The sequence below is a fragment of the Sorex araneus genome, chromosome 1 (assembly GCF_027595985.1).
Source record: "Sorex araneus isolate mSorAra2 chromosome 1, mSorAra2.pri, whole genome shotgun sequence".
NCBI lineage: Eukaryota > Metazoa > Chordata > Mammalia > Eulipotyphla > Soricidae > Sorex > Sorex araneus.
In genome coordinates, this window is record NC_073302.1 from 428,060,243 (window position 1) to 428,079,766 (window position 19,524).

The 19,524-nt window shown below is 47.7% G+C and overlaps 1 protein-coding gene across 5 annotated transcripts in view; it reads left to right on the forward strand.

The window, feature by feature from the left end:
- Positions 1 to 3,644: 3,644 nt before the first annotated feature.
- Positions 3,645 to 19,524, forward strand: part of NRF1 (nuclear respiratory factor 1) — a 112,820-nt gene continuing 96,940 nt past the window's right edge. For 3 of the 5 annotated variants that reach the window (XM_055124714.1, XM_055124722.1, XM_055124716.1), the window contains exon 1: positions 4,220 to 4,386. The gene's annotated coding sequence lies outside the window, so the exon portion shown is untranslated. Of the gene's footprint in view, positions 3,772 to 4,219; positions 4,387 to 19,524 lie in introns of those variants that run through there. The other 2 variants (XM_055124718.1, XM_055124720.1) reach the window with 2 other exon arrangements.

Genomic DNA, 19,524 nt, shown 5'->3' on the forward strand with positions numbered 1-19,524 from the left:
AATTTTATTTATTTATTGCTTTTTGGGTCACACCCGGCGATGCTCAGGGGTTACTCCTGGCTCATGCACTCAGGAATCACTCCTGGTGGTGCTCGGGGGACCATATGGGATGCTGGGAATCGAACCTGGGTCAGGCCGTGTGCAAGGCAAACAAATGCCCTCCCCACTGTGCTATTGCTCCAGCCCCGATTTTCCTGGATTCTTTGATGAGGTGTTGCCCCCAACCGCTCACTCCTGCTTCATCTGTGAGTATCACACTTGAAGCGGAAAAACTCCTGGAAATGGTGAAGCTCATAGCTGAAGTCAGGCTGATGCTTTTACCCTTGGCTCCACCGCTGACTCCGGGGTAATACTTCCTCTAAGCCTTCCTTCCGCATCTGCAAAATGGCAAACTGGGATGATAATAGCACCTGACTCCTGAGCAGCCCTTGAGAATTAATCGAGATGTTATCTAGTCTGTTAGGGCTTTTATTTGGTTTGGGGACCAGGCCCAGGAACTGGAGCCTCAGGTATGCAAAGCAAGCGCCCAGCCTTTGAGCGAGCTCCCAGCCCCTTTAGGACTTTGCACAGGGTTTAGCACCTATTGTGATCTCAGTAACCCAGGAGCAAGTACTGGTGTGGTGATGATGGACGGACTCAAGCACCCAGTCTGGGGGTGGTGAGCTTTCTGAAGGAGAAGGCATTCATGGGAAGGCCTGAAGCTGTAGAAACTGTTGAGGGGAAGAGAAGGGCCAGACAGAAGTGAAGCGAACAAACACCAAAACCTTCTGCACAGAGAATAGACCAGGGAAAACTTGTGAGTTGGAACAACTTCCTGTGTTGTGACCCCAGAACTTTGCAGCTCGGTTGTGGTCTGAGGAAGATGTAGGTGACTGATGAGGTCAAAGATGATAGTGGTGGGTGAAAGTTTATTCAAGTTGTAAGTGGAGAATGAATTAAGGTCACTCCTGGCTGGGGAAACTAAAGACAGGTAAAAAACAAACTTTAAAAAATACATTTTTTAGGGGGCTGGAGCGATAGCACAGCGGGGAGGGCGTTTGCCTTGCATGCGGCCGACCCAGGTTCGATCCCCAGCATCCCATATGGTCTCCTGAGCACCACCAGGAGTGATTCCTGAGTGCATGAGCCAGGAGGTAACCCCTGTGCATCGCCAGGTGTGACCCAAAAAGCAATAAAAAAATTTTTTTTAGAATCCATAAAAAACATTTTTAATATATATATATATTTATTATTTAAAAATATTATGATTGATTTTGAGGGCCACACCCGGCAGTGCTCAGGGGTTAGTCCTGACTCTGCATTCAGGAATTACTCCTGGTGGGGCTCGGGGGTCCATATGGGATGCTGGGGATCAAATCTAGGTCAACTGAGTGCAAGGCAAACGCCCTTCCCGCTGTGCTATTGCTCTGGCCTCTTAATATGTTTTTTAGGGGGAGGGGTTCACACTTGGCAGTGCTTGGGGGCTCCTCCTGGCTCAGTAATCAGAGGGTTGCTTTGGGGGCTCTCGGGCGTAGGGGATTGAACCAGGGGCTCCCACACACAAAGCATAGGGCTAGGTCCTTTGAACCATCTCCCCCTCCCGTGATTTGCAGTATCATGATGAAACATGATTGCCTGCATCCAAGTGGACCACTGGAAATGACCACTTAAAGAGGAAACTGGTGGGGCCAGAGTGACTGCACATAGGGTAAGTTGCTTGTCTCGCACAACAGTCGACTCTGGTTTGATCCCCTGCACACCATCTGGTCCCAGGCATCACCAGGAGTGATCCCTGAGCACAGAGCCAGGAATAATCCCTGAATACAGCTGGGTATAGACCCAAAATAAAACAAACTAAAAGATTAAAATGGACATGCAGGAGAGGAAGAAGTGATCACTTCTAGGGTCTGGCTTATGAACACCTGGAAAACAGGTAGTGAACTGCTCTCAGAAAATGCTGGGGGGCTGGAGTGATAGCACAGCCGGTAGGGCGTTTGCCTTGCATGAGGCCAACCCGGGTTCGATTCCCAGCATTCCATATGGTCCTCGAGCACTGCCAGGAGTAATTCCTGAGTGCAAAGCCAGGAGTAACCCCTGAGCATTGCCAGGTGTGACCCAAAAAGGAAAAAAAAATAAAGAAAAGAAAAAAAAAAGAAAAGAAAAAAAGAGGGACAGAGCAATAGAGCAGAGCTTGCCTTGCACAGTGGCAGCTGACCCGGGTTCTATCCCAAGGCCTGCCAGGAGTGCTCCCTGAGCATCGTGGGGGTATGGCCAAAAAACCCCAACCAAAAAAACAAAAACAACAAAAAACAACAATTTCCACTTCTGAGATTTGAGGCAAAATGGAACCTGGTGAAAAGAATTTCCTAATTTCTATGAAAGAATACCTTTGGGATATTTAGCAATTTCTGAAGTCAGTGGTTTTTAAACCCTGGGATGCATGAGAACCACCAGGAGGATGTGAGAATAGAGTGTGTGTGTGTGTGTGTGTGTGTGTAGGGTGGTGAGGGGTGAGCGTGGGGGACTAGGGGAGTGGAGAGGGAGCGTTAAAGAGGAAAAAAAAAGTGTACAATTTTAAGCGCAGAGAGCTGGAGTGCACGTTTTGCATGCTGTGGGTTCCGGGTTCGATTCCTGGCACCCTCTGCCTGAAAGCCAATCACCACCGGCTATGGGTCTCTGCCTGCATCTCTCCCTGCCGTCCACCAAAATAAACAAACAAACAAATATTTAAATAAAAGCATTCTGGGGACACCAACAGCCGAGGAGACCCAGGATTTAAATGCTCTGTGCCCGATGATGCGAGTCGACTCCGGGGCACACGCAGAGCACAGGGAATCCCCACGGCCTCCGCTGTCTCTAACATTAGGCGGCTCTGCCGTGCACACTTCTCAGGCACCTGTTTGGAGTGGGGTGGGGGGCTCCCTATTACTGGCCGGCTTCTCTCCCCTCCCCAGGGGCTCATGCTAAAAGCGAGGGCTGGTCTGATCCCCACAAGTCCGTCCCCGGAGCCCCCAGAGCCGGCTCGGGGCACCCACGGCTGCTCGGACACCCGCGTTTGCCTGTCGCTGGCCGGGCGAGCGAACAAGGGCCGAGAAAGAGCCACAACGGTCCCCTTCAGCCGGCAGGCGGGGGCGGGGGTCCCGGCCCGCTCGGGGGGTCCCTCTGATCCCGGTTCCGGGACCCGAAACGTCCCCGTCTCCGGCCCAGGCACCATCTTGGGCGGCCGGCGCCACCGGGGCCAAAGCGAGGGGACTTCCGCGGCTCCGGCTCCATCCGGGACACTCGAGAGGCGAAAAATGACGAACTGGCGGCCCAAAAAGGCTCCAGGAGGGAGCTGGGGTGTGTGTGTGTGTGTGTGTGTGTAGGTGCGGGGAGGCGTAGCGGTCCGGCCCGAGCGAGAGCCGAGACGGAGCCCGACCAGAGCCCGCGCAAGCAGCGCCGGGGCCCCGCCGCCTCGGGCGGCCCCGACCTCCCCATCATGGCGGCGGCCGGGCGGAGAAGCCGGAGCCGGAGCCGGAGCCCGCAGCAGCAGCAGCAGCAGCAGCAGCAGCAAGCGTCCCGGCCGCGCCGCCTCGGGCGGCCCCGACCTCCCCATCATGGCGGCGGCCGGGCGGGGAAGCCGGGCTCGTGCGTCGCGTGCGTGCTCCCCCCTCCCTCCCCTCCCCCCTCGGCGGCGGCGGCGGCGGCAGAGGCGGCAGCGCTCGCCATTGCCGCTGGTGGCAGGAGGCTGCGAGGAGCCGGCGCGGTCGCAGTCTCCACGGCGCAGGCCCACGGTAGCGCAGCCGCTCTGAGGTGAGTGCCCTACCGCGCAATCTCCAGCTATTTCAGCCCCGGCGCAGCCGCAACACGCCGCCCGCCCGCCGGCCGGCCGGCCCGCCCCGCAGCCGGCACCCTGCCGCCCCCGGCTCGGGGCCTGGGCCCCCGGCGGCTCGGGCCCGCCTTGGGCGGGGGGCCCCGGCCCGGCCCCGTCAAACCGCCACCCGAGGATGCGCAGGCCGCACTAGGCCCCAGGCGTCCTGGCGGGCTCGGGAGGGAGGCGCTGCCCTCCCGGGCGGCCCCGGCCTCCCCCGCCACGCCGCCGCCGCCGGCTCCCGGGGCCGCGGCCTCCTCCGGGTCGTGGAACCCGGGGCTCGGAGGCGGCCCCGGCCGCGGGCTCGGGAGCGGGCGGCCCCGGGAGAGCGCGCTGGGCGCCCCTGGCCCGGGCGGCGGGCGGGCGGGCTGCGCGGGACCCGGGCGGCGGCGGCGGCGGCGGCTGCCCGGCTCGCCCCCTCGGCCCTGCCCGGGGCTGGTCCGCGGGCGGCGCGGCGCGGCGGGCCGGGTCGGGGCGCGGGAGCGGCTGTCTCCTGCGGGAGGAGAGGAGGCTGGCTCCGGGGGCGACCGCCGGGGTGGCGTGGGCTGGTCGCTCAGGTAGACCGGGGCGCGGGTTGGCGGGGGCTGGGGGGGGCGGGGGTGGCACTGGAGGGTGTGTGTGGGGGGGACGCTGGAATATGGCGCGTTGCCCACCTTCCTGCAAGTTTAAGAGGCGGCCCGGGCGGGCAGCGGCGGCAGCTCCTCGAGGAGGAGGAGGAGGAGGAGGAGGTGGAGGAGGAGGAGGAGGAGGGCGCAAAGTCCTTTTGTACGCCGAAATCTGGAGCGACATTGTGTTTCCTTCCCCCGCGGAGATGCTGCTCTTGCTGCCGCCGCCGCCGCTGCTGCTGCTGGAGGGGCCGCGCGCGGGTCTGCCCGGCCGGGGGTGATGGCCCCCCGGGTTAGGGAGGCGGGGGAGTGGCGCGACCCCCGGAGGGGAGGAACCGAACCTGGGCTGCTGCAGAGCCGGGGGTGCCTGAGGGCCTCGGGGGATGGCTTGGTAGCCCCAGCCTTTGCGGGTGGGATTCAGGGGGAGGGCTCTCGGAGGGGGTGGGGGCCGTGGGGTGGCCCCCATGCTTGTTGGTCACTCCGCCGCGATGCCCACCTGCGTTTCTCAACCTGTTGTGTCGTTTGTGAGTGCTGCTCCCGAAGTTTCTCCCGTGCTTTTGACTACTGTGCCCATCCCGAACTTGGAGTGGTAGGAAAATCGGATTTTTTTTTTTTTTTTTTAAAGACTTGTAAATGCTCCTCTGCCCCAGCCGGTTGGAGGAGCTGTTGCTTGGGCTCCATCCCGTCTTGAGCTCTAGACTAGAATTTGTTGATTTCTTGCCTCAGAGCCAGTTGTCAGTTGGACTGAATCCTTTTCTGTGGTCAGAGCAAAATCCACCTTGTCTCCCGTGTCAGTAGGAAACTCTTACGGTGGAAGGTGGATTGTGGGTCTGGCGGCGTGGCCCCTGCCTTTGTCCCCCGGGCCTCGCTGCCCACTGCCACCCCCTGCCCATTTCACGGGGTCTTGAAACAATCATATCCCACCTCCCCTCCTCCCAAGTGCCTTTGAATAGTAAGTTATTGGGTGGGAAATCACGTGATTCCAATGTTGGGGCCTTAGAGATGCTTTTTGAGTGTTTCCCCCGACCCCCTTCTTAATTCACTAGCATCTTGCCTACCCCGGAAGTTGGCAGGTTCTTGATGTTATCTGATAAGGTGGTGAAGTTAGGACTACTTTTATATCTGTGCATCTAAGTGTGATTCTCATTTTATGAGCAAGAATCAAGCCTTCTCGTTAACTTCAGTCTTGAATTGTGTGCCATAGTTCTATCGGACTTTGTCTTCTGCTGAGAGTTAGATGAGACTTTCGGCAGGGGCATGACCAAAACAAAACCATCCGATTGGTCGTTACTGTTTAATCTCTTGCCTTTTATTTGAAACCCTTGGATTTGATTTCTTGTTTTTTTGTAAATTTTTAAATTTTAGAAAAATGTTTTGGTTTTTGGGCCACACCCGGTGATGCTCAGGGGTTACGCAGGTCCTTCACTCAGGAATTGTTCTGTTCCTGGCCGAGACAAGGGACCATAGGGGATGCTGGAGATTGGGAGTCGAACCCGGATTGCCTGACTTGATCTCGCTGGCCCTGATTTGATCTCTTGTACCTTGAACTCCCCTCCTCTGCTCAGCTCAAACTCAACATTGATGAGGGAGAATTATTTTTCTTTAAGTAGTCTCAAGGGGGGAGGTGGGGGCGGGATTTCTATTTCCCCAGTGAGAAGTTTAGTGAATGGGCTTCTGTGTTTCTGCTTTTCACCAGGTTTTAAAATTTAGCTACTGGATTTAGGGTAGTAAGCATAGGAGTAGGAGGTAATGAAGATAATGAGTGCTCTTGTTCAGATACGCGATAACGAAGGAAGGAATCCAGTTTTCACTCTGGATTCTTGTATATTCGAATAGAAGGCCTAACTTATAGGCCTTCATTTTATTTACAATTGTGCATCCATCTGCAGTTTAGTTAGGGTGCTAAAGACCAACTTCCCCTGATTTAAATACCTGAATTTCTATTGCCTGTGAACTGTAAGGCCTGACCTCTGGGTTGTCCTCAAGGAGGATTTATGTAAAATTATCACAGACGGTGACTTTGTGGGAAATTTAAGCCCATGTGTTCTGGGATTAAATTTTTTGAGATGGGATTAAAATTATTTAAAAACTATTACTGAGACCAGAGAGATAGTCCAGTGCCTTGAACACAGCCAACCTGGGTTTGATCCCTGGCATCACATCGAGGTCCCCAGTGCCTGCAGGCAGGAACCTGAGTACAGCCAGGAGTGGCCCCAAACAACACAAAGCAAAAAGCTTATTATAATTAGACTTTGGGCCATACCTGGCAGTACTGGGGGACCATGCTGGGGATTCAACCAGGGTCAAGTACCTTAATCCAGCCCTAAATTTTTAATTTTTATACTTATTTCCTTACATGTAATAGGTATTCACTGTGTGTTGGGGAAAATGGCGATGACTTCTGATTATTGAGATTAAGGTCTTGCAAATATTTGAGGAAGTGGGGTTTTATTGTTGGGGGGTGGGCTTAGGAGGGCTTGGCCTTCTGCATTGTGGTCCCCACTCTGGAGGCTAGAAGTAGCATCTGTCTTCTAACCACCTGATGCTTCCTGCTGCCATGGCTTGTTCATCGCCCTGGTAAGCTGGCAGGGTTGGAGGGCAAGGGGCAAGCTCAGAAGTGTCGGCAGTGTACTCTTTCTGGGGTTGTAGCTACTCCGGGATGGGAAATATTTGATTCTAGATATATGATGCTTAAACTTAATTAATGTTTGGAACATCAGTTTTTGGAATGAATGCCAAGCTCTGGTTTTGTGAAGAACTTCAGATATTGCCCTTTATGCTTAAGGACTTTTTCTCACTAGTTTCATGTTTTCCTTGCATGTTAATGCTAGCATTTTTAGTGTGTGTTCATCCAAAATGTAAATTTCTATAGAATGTTTAGTAAAACTGAAGTGAAAAAGAAAATTTATTAAATTTGTTGTAGAAAGATTGATGTCAGGCCCAGTCAGTATTTTTTTAGGTTTTGGATACATGTTAGTTTTCATGCAGGTATATATCATACAGCTCCTTATAGGCAGGGCGTGAATCATCCACTTGTTTTCCTCCTTTAGTTAGTTCTTTTATCCATCAGTATTCTATTAAGGTGAACAGACTAGGAAAGAAATAGTGAAAGGAGGTGGAGCAAGTCAATTTCAGAAAGGTGTTTCTAAAAGATTACAACTGGGTTGAGTTATTGGAAATTCTTAATTCTGGAGCAACAAGAATGCTTTGTCTGAGGTTATTTTAACGTATTATGGGCAGAACTTGAAAATGAAAGGTATATTTTGCTGCTCAAGGAAAGTAAGTAGATTGTTTATATATTGGAATATAACTCTCTCCCCTCACACACACACACACATAATGTTTGTCAAAGTGCAGTTCAGAGTTAGGCTGATTTTTTTTTTTTCACCCCATTAAATGCAGTGTAGCTGCTGAAGCTTCAGAAAGATTTCATCATCTGTTTTTTTTTTTCCCTTCTGTCTTTGGGCTCAGTGCTTGAGGGGTTGCTCCCGACAGTGCTCCGGGGCCGTGTGCTGGCAGCCGGCCTGTGCGCCCACACGCCTTCCATCCCTTTGAGGCTCGTGCTGGCCCCTCATCATTTGACCTTTTACCTTGCTTCTTATCTTACGGTCTTTACACCAGAAACATGAGCATGAATGAAGGAAAGCCAGACATTTCTATATGTATATGTGTGTGTGTGTGTGTGTGTATAAACATATGTGTACAAACACATGTAAGTATTTATGCACACAATATACACATAAACTGTTGTGTGTTGTGGGGCGGATTTTGGGATTTGTGCTACACCCAGCAGTGGTCAGGGACTGCTTTTGGCTTGGTGTTCAGTGGTTGTTCCTGGCAGTACCTTGGGGACGCAGTGCCAGGGGTTGAGCCCAGGCCTCCCGCATGCACAGCATGCACTCCAGCCACCGAGCTGTCTCTCTGACCCTCTAGTACATTTTCAGAAAGGCAAAGCCAGACAGTTTGGGGACACTTACAGCAGGCCAGTCGCATATGTGATCCCGGAGTTGTGCTGTATTGTGTCCCCAACAGCAGTCACTTAGAAGGTAAACTGACTCTGAGAAATCTCTAGCATTAGTGTATGTACAGCAGGTAGGGCTTCTGCCTTGCCTGTTGCCGACCCCAATTCTGTCCCTGACACCCCATATGGTTCTCCCTAACCCCTCCAGCAGTGATCCCTGTGTGGAGACTGTGAACAAGCCCTGAGCACCACTGGGTGTGCTCCAGAACCCAACCAACCAAACAAAAATTCTCTAGAGGACTAGGGGTGTGATTTGGTGGTAGAGCACTTGGCTGGCATGTGTGAGGTTGAGCCCTGACACCACATGGCTCCCTGAGCACCACCAGGTGTGACCTGGCACTGCATGGTCCCCTGAGCACCAGAGGGTGTGACCTATAAACAAAATCTCCACAATCCCGAGAGAGGGAAGAAGAGAGAAGGGTGAGGCTGGGGAGGGGAAGAGAGGGCTTGGGGACGAGAGAAGCCCAGAGAAAATGATACTGGTAGTCTAGTTGATTGGGTTGATGGCTAGAAATACGGAGAGGTAGTATTTTAAAACTAAAAGAGCTCCTTTTGATGATTTAAACTGTAGGGTATTGTTTCGTATATCAGCGTAGCATTTAGATTAATTCATGGATGTTGATTTCTATGGTTACAAATGTGAAAAGTTTGGCTGACAGTTTAAGTGGGCATTTTCTTAAGAACTCTTAAATGGTGCCTGTTGGATATAGGTTGCCAAGCCTTTTTCAGAATTGTCATGAAGAACGAGCTTTGTGTGCTTATAAGTTAAGACCATTGAAAGAGAGCTTGTGTTTTACTATTGCTAATTGTAAAGTCTTTGCTTTTCAGAACTTGGAGAGTCTGTGTCCTTGCTGCTACTGAATGCTAATGTGGCTAGGCTGGCAGCTAAGCCTGCAGAGAACAAGAGGAAGTGAGGAAATGTCCTCATGAAGCATTGCTTAAGAGGAAGCTTTGGGCTAGAAATGGAGTGCTAGGGACTTGGGGACTTGATGCTGGTTGTTGTTGTTGTTGTTCTTAATTAAGAGAAAGCACCCTCTTTTGTGAGGATGAGTCCTCATTTTGGAATTTTTCTATTCATTCACCAGATACCGATTGAAGCCCTGCTATAATCTAAGCATTTGCTAGGTATTAGAGTGACAGAAACCACTGGGAAGTGTCTTGTAGGAGAAATAGGGAAAAATACAAGGCCTCAACTAACTATAAGATAAGTAGGTTAGGGAAAGAGTGGCTGATGATTGTTGCAGGAGGGAGGAATTCTGAGGAGGAGGGAGTGTGATGTGAGGTGTGGGGAATAAGTTTAGGGAAGACTGCTTGTAGGATTAACTAGACTTTTAAGGGTGAGTTGCTGTTTAACTAATAAGAAAAGAGGGGGGGCAGAGGAAGGGCACTGATAGTCTGGTTTGAGAAACAGCAAGTATGTACAGAGTGGTGGAAAACGAAGCTGAGGTGGGAAGGGCATAGGGAAGTTAAAGATTGTGCTTGGTTGACGGATGGTGCTCTCGCTAATCACAATAGTGTCTGGGAAGAACAATTTTTGGAGGGAAGATGAATACCCTGTGATTCTAAGTGTGGAAACCAAAATAGGTTCAAGAGGTATCTGCACATTTCAAGCTCACAGGGAAGTTGGTGTCAGTTGGGAGATTTATATTTATTAGCATTACTATTAGCATAATGTTGTAGAAACCGTAAGGGAGTATTACAGGCACGAGGACAGGACTCCGGCCACCTTGGGGCGCATCCACATCTGAAGATTAGTGGGGAAGGAGGCTGTGAGGCAGGTTGGAAAGAGACTGGTTGAGGAGGTGAGCTGACCAGTGTGGGACTGAATGAGGCGAGACATTGTGAAATAAAGCTAACGCACAGGGATTAAAAATGATTTGGCAATCACAAGATAAAAGTTTGAATTGTCTGTTTTTGCCAGGAATAAGGATAGTAAATGTAGCTGGGTTCTAGAGCATCGAGTAAAACTCAGTTGAATCTATTCCCTTTGACCTTTCCCTTTGAAATAGATCCTGTTCCTCCCCTTTCCTTACAGGAGTTATAGTATTAAAAACTGGGGGAGATAACTTAGGTTTTCCTTTTTTGCTCAGGGCTTGCTCCTGGCTCTGCACTCAGGAATCACTCCTGGTGGGACTAGGGGAACATCTGGGGGGTCGGGTATTGAATCAGGTAGGCTGTATGCAGAGCAAATGCCTGCCTGCTCTACTGTTCCCCAGGCCTCGAATGTTTGTTTTCTAAAAAATTGTGTGCATGTGTGTGTGTGTGTGGGGGGGGGGGGGTGTTGCACCACACCTGACTCTGCTTGGTGCTCAGGGAAACGTATGTATGCTGGTGACTGTGCCTGGATGGCCCACGTGCAGGACAAGCCACTCTGTAACTCCTGTACTGTTTCTCCAGCTCCTTAGATTTTCTCTTTGCTTTGTTTTTTAGCCACACCTGGCAGTGCTCAGGGCATACTCCTGACTCTGCTCAGGGTCACACCTGGCGGCGTCAGGGATGGAATTGGGGTGGGCTGCCTGGCTACGTGGGGGACAAGCCTCTTAACCCCGTGGCGCTCTCCAGCTCTGCCTGTGTGACTTTTCTAGGGAGAGGATCCATGACCTCTTTGACATTCTCAGAGTTCTTAAACCACTGGAAAAGTCCAGGACTCCTTTGCAGTAATGTAGAATTAAGTCAAATGTTGGTAGTATTAATTGGCTGGAAGCAGTTTCCTTTACTGGCTCGGAAGGATGAAGAGAAAGAAATTTTGAATGTATGTCTCAGGTGGGAAATTTCTGGAAGATAAGAGGCATCTGTGCGAGGTAAAAGGAGCATGGGAGTGCAGGTGGGACAAATGTCAAAGCTTAACAGATTGCTGGAATTTACCAACCAATTGCTGGATTTTATTGTGGGCGCTCTCTCTCTCTCCTCCTTCTCTCCCTCTCTTTCCCTCCCCCTTTCTCCCCCTCACTCCCTCCATCCCTCCCTCTTCTCTTTCCACTCTTCCCCCCCCCCCCCACATGACTTTGTTCAGGGCTTACTCCTGACTCTTACTCATACATCAGTCCTGGTAGGACTCCCGGGGACCATATGGGGTACCAGGGATGAAACCCAGGTCACTGTGCACAAGGCAAGTGCCCTACAATCTCTTTCACCGCTCAAAACTTCAATTTTACTTGTAATTTGGAAAATTTCTAACGTGCAATTGTTTTGATGCATCTGGGGCTTAACATTTATTTTCTTTAATTTTTCTGATGATGAGATGCAGGTTCCATTGATCTAATTTATAGGGTCTTTGAGTTATAATTATTATGCTTTGGGATCTAGATGATTTAATGCTTAAAAAATTGCTGTTCGTGTTTCTTTTTTTTATTTTTGATCATGCTTCTGACTCTGTGCTCAGGGGTCACTCCTTGTGGAGGTAGGACCATATGGTGCCAGAGATCAAACCTGGGCCTTCTGTACATAATACAGTTGCTTAGTCTGGTCTGCTCTCTCAGGCCCACATTTCTTAAGTCATTAATAAACTTGTGTTAATTTCCAAAATATTCTGAAATTTTGCTCTCCCTTTTATAACCTTTATTGTTCGCTGTTCGCCTTTTTCATGAGCATGCATGGGTGTGTGTGTGTGTGTGTGTGTGTGTGTGTGTGTGTGTGTGTGTGTGTGTGTGTGTGTGTGTGTGTGTCTTGGGACCAAACCCAGAGCCTCACATGAAAGCCAAGTACTGTATTATTTCCCTGCCCAATAAAATTTGAATGTTAAAAATGATGTTTCTATGTTATTGCAATAATATGCTTACTGTGTATTGCAAGATACACAGAAGGGTGAGATTTTTAAGGCTAAGATAAAGATGTAACAGTAGTTTTTTAAGTGTTGAAAGAAGCCCAGTAACTTAATTTAAACATTTACACATAACTCACTTTTTTTCTATAATTAATACCAATGGATAATGTTTAATAGGTAGAAAATATCTGGTAGAAAATTTGGTAAATAAAAGAATAAAGTGAATAAATATATTGGTCAATATTAAATGCTGGAAACTATTTTATTATTGGAGTGATAGCACAGCGGGTAGGGTGTTTGCCTTGTGTGTGGCCAACCCGGGTACGATTCCTCCATCCCTCTCGGAGAGCCCAGCAAGCTACCAAGAGTATCCTGCCCGCACGGCAGAGCCTGGCATATACCAAAAACAGTAACAACAAGTCTCACTATGGGGATGTTACTGGTGCCTGCTTGAGCAAATCCACAGTGCTGTACAGTGGTATTTGAAATAACAATTACAAAAATAATTTGTAATTAGTTTATAGATGATTTTTTTCCTTCCCTTTTTTTGGATCAAACTCAGGGATGCTCAGGGATTATTCCTGGCTCTGCATACAGGGATTACTCTTGGTGGTGCTTGGGGGACCTTCGGGAAGCCAGGGATTGAACCTGGGATGGCCGCGTGCAAGGCAAATGCCCTACCTACAGTACAATCTCTCCAGCCCCTGTAGATTGTCTTTTTTTTTTTTTTTTTGGCTTTTTGGGTCACACCCGGCGATGCACAGAGATCACTCCTGGCTCTGCACTCAGGAATTACCCCTGGCGGTGCTCAGGGGACCATATGGGATGCTGGAAATCGAACCCAGGTGGCCGCGTGCAAGGCAAACGCCCTCCCCGCTGTGCTGTCACTCCAGCCCCTATAGATATATGAACTAAATTTGTAGAGAAATTCTCTAAATAGAGCTGGAGCATTTTATGATTTTCTTCCAGTCTGCACTTCCATTAAAATATTACAAAATAAAATTTAAGTATCCTTTATATAAAAATAAACCACAAATTAAAGAACCAGCCAATGTTTACGTAATAAAAACACCATCCCAGAACCAGTTCCTTTGCTTCATAAGTACACATTTTTCATTTAAAAACTATTTTCCATTCTCAACTTGTTTTAAATAAAAGCACATCAGTGTTTTTTATTTTGGAGGAGACGGGGTGCAACCGGCAGTGCTCAGGACTTACTCCTGGCTCTGCACTCGGGGACCCCTCTTGGCAGGCTTCCGGGACCATATGGGGTGTTCTGGCCCTGGTCAGCCGTGTACGAAGCAAGAGCCATATCTGGATCCACATTAGTGTTTACACTCAGAAGATAACATAAATTTGGGTAGCATAATAGTGACCCTCCAGATTCAGTGTCAGATTTCGGACAGGTAAGTCACTTAGTCTCACTTGGCTTTTTCTCCTTCATGACAAAAGGACAGAAATGGTAAGGTTTCCATTCCCTCCCTCCCTCCCTCACTCCCTTCCTTTCTTTGTTGTTTTTTTCCGGAGGATCACAAACAGTACTGAGGGGGGGGTCTTCATCAGGCTCTGCGTTCAAGGATTACTCTCCTGGGAGGCCCTGGGGTCCATATGGGTTTCCAGGGATCACGCTGGGTTGGCCATATGCAAGGCCTTACCTGTTGTACTAATGTTCTGGCCCCCAAAATGGTAAAGTTTTTTTCTAAATAAAAATTCCTTTTAAAATTAATTCTGAGTGTGTTATGTGTATTTACATCAAGCATTTGCATTGTAAAAAACGAATGTACCAAAATGAAAAGGAATAATTCTACCATAAAAAGATAGTTAATATTTTAATATATGCAGTTGTAGATCTTAAGTTTGCTTGTAGCCTATACGTGATAATATGTACTAATACTTGATTGTGAGCCAAATATGACTGGATATTTTTAATCAACCCGTTTTTACCCTGCAACATTTTAACTTAGGAGCAGTTACAAGCCCACTTATTTTTATGAACTGTAAAGATATGAAATAAAGAGGCATTTTTCTACAGGAAATGCTTAATTGTCTTTCTTGCTCTGTGTGGTTTGCTGAAGTATGAGTGACTCGGGGAGTAAGGGTGGAAGGCCTTGTGAAAGCTTGCTGATCGAAGAATGAAAGCTTTATCCTGGCCTAGCCACAGTGTCATTCTCTTAGTAACTTGATTGCTCTCCATTCTTCTTTCACACTTTCTGAACTAAGATTCCTATTTGCAGGATAAATTTTTGAAGTGACCAAGTTTGTCTAAGTATATTATTGGTCTTTTGTTTTACTCTGGGTCCTTCTTAGATATTCTATTCAGATTGAGAGCAAATTGAGAGATGATAGTAATGGGACTCATATAATACGAAGTGTTACCTATATAGCATTCAAAAGATTTTTATATACTTTAAATATTTGTATTTACAACTATAGAATACTATAATTCATGCTCTCCCACAATGTACATAATACTGATTCATGTGAAGAATTAATTGGATCTTTCTCAAAGTTAAATTTCTTTGCTGTTCCAGTAATTTCTGTTTAGAAATAATAAAGTAATTCAGTATCCTTGCACACTCATTTATTCTTGTCTTTAACCTGTTTGATAGCTACTTTATTTATTTTTTGGGGAGGGGGGTTTAGATCACAGCAGGTGGTTCTCAGGGCTTACTCCTGGCACTGTGCTCAGAGATCACTCTGGAGGCCTCAGGAGACCGTATGTGCTACCTGGGCTCGGAAGTGTGGCTGCATGCAAGGCCTTACCTGTCGTACTCCTTAGGCCCTGCTTTTGTTTTTTATACAAAATGGAAAGCAAACCTTGGGACAGATATTCTCTTAGCACAGTATCTAAGCTAGGCGTTTGTATCTGAGTAAGCCTCTGGAGGTGGGTGTCAGAAGATAAGTCCAATTTGTTTATTCTCTTTCCTTCTTGGGCCTTTTCCAGGAGTAAAACTATCACTTCTACTTGACAAGATGCTTAGATCAGGATCTTCTAGATATAGTGGGAGGTGGGGAATCTGCTGGTGGGCTGGGGGGAGGGAGGGGAGTGTTGGGGGAGTGAGTACAAACTTTCTGCCTCTTGACTTTTCTTTTAGATTTTATGTCTGAAAGATATGGCATCAGTAGCTAATTTTAACTTAGGATGCCACCATGATGCCTTCCATTCTTAGGAAGACGCATTTTCTTTTTTTTTTTTTTGCTTTTTGGGTCACAAACCCAGCAATGCTCAGGGGTTACTTCTGGCTTTGCACTCAGAAATTACTCCTGGCAGTGCTTGGGGGACCATATGGGATGCCGGGGATCGAACCCAGGTCGGCCGCATGCAAGGCAAACGCCCTACCCGCTGTGCTATCGCTCCGGCCCCGAGGAAGATGCATTTTAAGTGGTATAATATCCAGTGTCCTGTAGGTAGCAGGAACTTAGGGCATGTTGATATGTATTGTTTACAGGCTGGCATAATTTTGAAAAACCTTTAAAAGACGATAAAGATTATGCAGCTGTTCTATGTAAATATGCATGCTCAGATTGGGCTACCAAGAGTTTCAGAACTGTATTCACTGGTCTGACATTTTTTTGGATGCCTTAGATGCACTATAAAATATCGCCCAATTAAATTTCCTTCTGAAGCCTTTCTCCCTTTTCACTCTTGTTTATCATGGTACCACTATTTGATCCAGTTTCTCAGAACAGAAACTTGATTTTATTTTATTTTCTTGTATCACCAAATCTGGTTTATTATTAAAGCACTAGTTCATTCTCAGCATTGCTGGGATGAATTGATATTTCTTATTTTGGGGGGGGGTGTTGGAGGGGCGTTGGGGGGGCATGGGGAAACACCCCCAGTAGTGCTCAGGGCCTACTCCTGACTGACCAGGGTTTACTCCTGTGCTCTGGGATTACTCCTGGCAGTGTTCAGAATCCCTGAAATTGAAAGGGGTCAGCCGTGTGCAAGGCAAGCACCTCACTGTACTATTTCTTTGGCCCCTGAATTGATTTTTTTCCTAAATACCATGTAGATCTAAAGACATTTTCTAAGTAAAATATAGTATGATTTTAGGTACACTACATGTAGGATGAAGATAAAGTTGGTTATTGGTGGCCGAACCTTATAGGTTCATTTTTGTATTGGCCATGCTCCTATAAATTCTTTTTTTTTTAATTTATTTATTTATTTTTTATTTTTTTTTTAAATTTTATTGAATCACCATGTGGAGGGTTACATAGTTCTCAGGATTATGTCGGTTATACAATTCTCAAACACCCTTCCCTTCACCAGTGCCCATCTTCCATCACCAACCCCCCCAGTATGCCTGCCGCCCCCTCCCACCTCCCCAGTCCCCACCCTTGTACTTGATAAGTTTCACTTCGTTTATGCCTTATCTCGATTACATTCCATGTTTCAACACACAACTCACTACCGTTGTTGGGGTTTCCCCCCAAAAAGAAAAGCAGTCCTATTGCCAAGGAGGCATTTGATAGTTCTCCACTACTAAGAATATAGAGATATTAAGTCCCGCTGTTTGTTACATAACTTTTCTTTTTCCCCCTTGCCCCGCACCACCGAGTTCACGCCTGTTTAGTAATCGCCACGCTGCCTGACAAGGGAAAAAAAAAACGAAAACAAAAAATGAAAAGGATGGTTATTTCCCGTCATCAGCAGACGTGGGGCTCTGGCTTAGTTGATAGACTAGTAGAGTGTCTGCAAGCAGTTTCTGGAACCGAAGGTCTTGCGCTGGTATCGGCTCCGGCTCGAGATTCCACCAGCGTCCCACTGTTCCATGTACATAATTTTTCCCCTTATATCCCATTCCCACGCCACCAGGTCTGTTTGCTTAATGGACATCACACTGTAGTTGACGACACGCCGCGTTTCTTCCCGAGAAAGAAGAAAATTTCTTCTCAGCTGGCGTGGGGATATAGCTTAGTTTAGTCTAGAGAGATGGCTACTGTTTTGATTGCCTTCAATATTTCAGCAACAGACTTACTATTCTTGTTAGGATCTCCCACAAAAGTCCGACCCATTAAAAGCAAACCATTACATATTGCTGATGCTAAGATGACATTAGGTCACGCGGCCGCAGCAGCGGCCGCGCGGTTTTGGGTTTCTGTATAAAGTCCAGGGAAAGTACAACCAGAAATAACATCACTACAAACTTTTACCCTTTTATGGTGCTCATAAGATGGAGAAGTCCTGCGCTGTGTTCAGGAGGGAGGAGTTGAGAGAGAGAGACAGGTTAAAAGAATTGGGGGATGCCCGGTTCCCACTGTTTCAGCGCACCGTGGGGTCTCTGGTCCCATGCCGGAATTAGTTCAGTGGGCTGCCTGGAGTCCAAGGGCGCTCCCTCGGGCTCTTCCATCATGCTCGCTCCGCAGCCGGATCCAAAGGGAAGCACACGTGGGGGAGGTGGGTTTAAATATCTATCTGCGGTGGGCGGGGGTCGCTGCCCCCGCCCCCTGGGGTCTCCCGCAAGCGCGCGAAATCATCCTGTTTCAGCTGGATCGCCGGCTCCATTTTGCTGTTCTGTGTGGAAAACTACTATCTCTCTTCTCTGAATGTAAAATCTTATAAATGTTATTAGGTCTCTAAGTATTATTCTCTGCAGAAGTTTTATTAGATCTCCCTCGTATTCGTAGTTTTCCTTACCCTGTATGTCTGTATGTGGCATTTTCCCTCTGCAAATTACTTGATAAATTATCTTTCCCACCCGACTGTTAACTTCATGGGCTTACCGCAACATAGTGCTGATCACATAGTCTACTTGAAGAAGCCGTTGTAGCAACTTTACAAAATTTATAATACTTTACCTTATCAGATTTGTGTCATATAAGATCTTACAGATTTTTTTGAACTCAGCATGTGAGAATATTAGTCACTGTAAGTCAGCTTCACTCCTCAGCTGGCTATCTGCTTTGGAGTGTTCCGTGGTGGTACTCGAGGAACTGCTGTGCCAGAGATCAACTCATATCTGCCAGTCGTTTTATTCCTGTATACAGAAATTAAGTCTTAAACTCCGTGGTGAAGGTAAAAAGGAAAAGTGATACATCGGGCAGTTGAATGGCATTGCTGGAAACACCTTTTTGTTTGTTTGTTTTTGTCCTTTTTGGGCCACAACCAGTGATGCTCGGGCGTTCCTCCTGGCTCTGCACACAGGAATTACTCTTGATGGATGCCAGAGGTTGAACTTGGGTTAGCCCCATGCAAGGCAAACACTACCTGCTGTACTATCACTCCAGCCCCTAGAGACACTTTGTTCAGTAATCAGTTACTCCTTCAAGTAATCAGTGACACTCCTTCTAGGTTGATGGACAACTTGCTTTTGATGCTTTCAGGTATATGAGATGTGTATGTAACGTGTTCTGACACATATTAATCTTTGCGATGTGCACTGGAGAAATGGGTAATGTAGAAATGACGTGTTAAAACTTTGGACACTTAGGACAGGGCAGTTAGGATGAAGGGACCACTATGACAATGACAGTTGGAAATGATCACTCTAGACAAAAATTGAGTGCTGAAAGTAGGTAAAGTGGTATACATGATAACTTGTCAGCACCTACACCACAAACCATAGTGATGAAAGGAGAGGGAGAGGGAGGGAGATGTTTGGGCACTGAGATGTAATTTGCTCACTAAAGAGAGCATGATATATACATATGGAGAGAGAGAAAGTGTAACACGCACATGATTAAAAGGTCAAGGAATATAAAAGAAGTAAAAAGTGAGTTTCTTGCAGTTCCTTCCCCAAACCATAACCACCAGTTCTTGTGCATCATTCAAGATCGGCTAAGAAAATGTGTGTGGGAACTGTTTTTAAAAACAAGCGATTGCTTATAGGCATCTGGTCCTCTAGAAAGTGTTTTCCCCCACAGGGGATGTGGGGAATGACAAGTTTTATGTCTTGATCTATCCTAAGTGCCAGAGTATGATTTTGTAATTTGTTTTAGTGGTGAGAGTCAGAGAACCCTGTTCCATAGCTTTTGATGACTAATTTGATTTTGAGTTTGTGGGCTGCATTTCCAAGAGGGTTGTATGCTGTGTATCCTTTATGGAACTCTGTATAAATTTATTATATGTGTATGTGGAAATCGATGAGCGCGCACCAGTAACGTCTCCACTGTGAGACTTGTTACTGTTTTTGGCATATCAAATATGCCATGGGTAGCTTGCCAGGCTCTGCCGTTGCGGGTAGGATACTCTCGGTAGCGTGCTGGGCTCTCCAAGAGGGACGGAGGAATTGAACCCGGGTCAGCTTGTGCAAGGCAAACACCCTACCTGCTGTGCTATTGCTCCAGTTACTGGTGCCTA